The sequence below is a fragment of the Protobothrops mucrosquamatus genome, unplaced genomic scaffold (assembly GCF_001527695.2).
Source record: "Protobothrops mucrosquamatus isolate PMUCROS unplaced genomic scaffold, P.Mucros_1.0 scaffold3572, whole genome shotgun sequence".
Classification (NCBI taxonomy): domain Eukaryota; kingdom Metazoa; phylum Chordata; class Lepidosauria; order Squamata; family Viperidae; genus Protobothrops; species Protobothrops mucrosquamatus.
In genome coordinates, this window is record NW_015389537.1 from 201,748 (window position 1) to 203,514 (window position 1,767).

At 49.6% G+C, this 1,767-nt stretch overlaps 1 pseudogene; it reads left to right on the plus strand.

The window, feature by feature from the left end:
* Positions 1–804: 804 nt before the first annotated feature.
* On the plus strand, positions 805–1,517 carry LOC107297890 (annotated as a pseudogene).
* The last annotated feature ends 250 nt before the right edge of the window (positions 1,518–1,767 follow it).

The following is a 1,767-nucleotide window of genomic DNA, read 5'->3' on the forward strand; positions in this document are numbered from 1 at the left end:
AAGAGAGGGAGAGGGAGGGAGAGAGGGAGGGAGAGAGAAAGGGGAGAGAGAAAGAAAGGGAGAGGGAGAGAGAAAGAAAGAGGGAGAGAGAAATGGGGAGAGAGGGAGAGTGAAAGAAAGAGGGAGAGAGAGAATGTCAACGCTTGGCTTAAAGCTTGGCATTCAATAGTTTCTTTAACACTTCTCTTACCAGCTTTATGTGATCAGTCATGTTCGTGCTATATATCAGAGATAGGTGACCACTCTTCTGTGGGGGTTGCTTGATTTCACCTCGCTGTAAGGGGCCCGGACTGGGGGTCTCTCTCTCTGTGGGGCTGGAGGCCTTGGCAGGGGACCTCCAGGGTACCAATCCTGTAGCCGCCTGCAGTCAGAAGGAGTCTCCCTCCCTCCCTCCCTCCCTTCCTCCCTGCGAATTGGGGAAGGGGCTTCTGGGAGTGCTTGCAGAGTTTCTGGCTGGGCCTTATCTTGATTCCTCCAAACCACCATGCCTGGTGAGAGTGACTCCCCTGCTTCCCCTCAAGCTGCTGCAAAGCCTCTATTAGTTGATATAGGTTCAGAGATAGGTGACCACTCTTCTGTGGGGGTTGCTTGATTTCACCTCGCTGTAAGGGGCCCGGACTGGGGGTCTCTCTCTGTGTGGGGCTGGAGCCCTTGGCAGGGGACCTCCAGGGTACCAATCCTGTAGCCGCCTGCAGTCAGAAGGGGTCTCCCTCCCTCCCTTCCTCCCTGCGAATTGGGGAAGGGGCTTCTGGGAGTGCTTGTAGAGTTTCTGGCTGGGCCTTATCTTGATTCCTCCAAACCACCATGCCTGGTGAGAGTGACTGCAGGGACAGGAAACTTCCAGCCGAGAGTGATGGTGTTCGGACCCGAAAAAGAAAAGCTGATGTAATATTTTTACAAGATCCAGATGAAGATACTTCCAGTATAAATACAACCAGCAGAAAATCAAATGAAAGTCAGTCAAATTATGCTGCGTGTCCTTATTCACACTTGCTGATCCCTACACCAGAGAAAGATGAAGAACTTGAGAATGCAAACGTTGCAAATTCTAAACATCAAAAGCTGGTTTCGGCTAGGGAGACACCGTTGCCTGTTTTGGGTTGGGCGAATAGAGATGAAGTATGGCAAAATATGCTCAGTAAGGAACAGAAGTACGCAAGAGATAAACTTTATATGGAAAAGCATCCGCTCTTGGAACCTAAAATGCGAGTAATTCTCCTAGATTGGCTAATGGAGGTTTGTGAGGTCCACAGACTTCAAAGAGAGACGTTTTATTTAGCTCAGGATTTCTTCGATCGCTTCATGGCAACACAAAAGAACATTGTAAAGACCCTCCTCCAGCTGATTGGAATATCGTCTTTATTTATAGCTGCTAAACTTGAGGATATCTACCCGCCGAAGCTTCACCAGTTTGCCTATGTTACTGATGGTGCTTGCACACAAGAAGAAATTATTAGCATGGAACTCATTATTATGAAGGCTCTGGACGAGGCCACGCAGCATTGCCAACAAAAATGGTGAGTCACAGTCCTGAAGACATAAGGAATCCCAAATTGAGGCCTTTCCAGCAACTGGGCTTACCACAGCTAATAGAAGCCTTACGACAGCTTGAAGTGATGCAACTGCCAGAACTACAGCCGGTCAGCTTGCAGATGGGGGAGGCCCAGCATGTCCAGCAATCATTGAGGGGCCTACAACAGCAGAATACACCACTACAAACCCCACTTGCACAGTCACCATTGGGAGGCCTGCAGCAGCAGGGGGCAC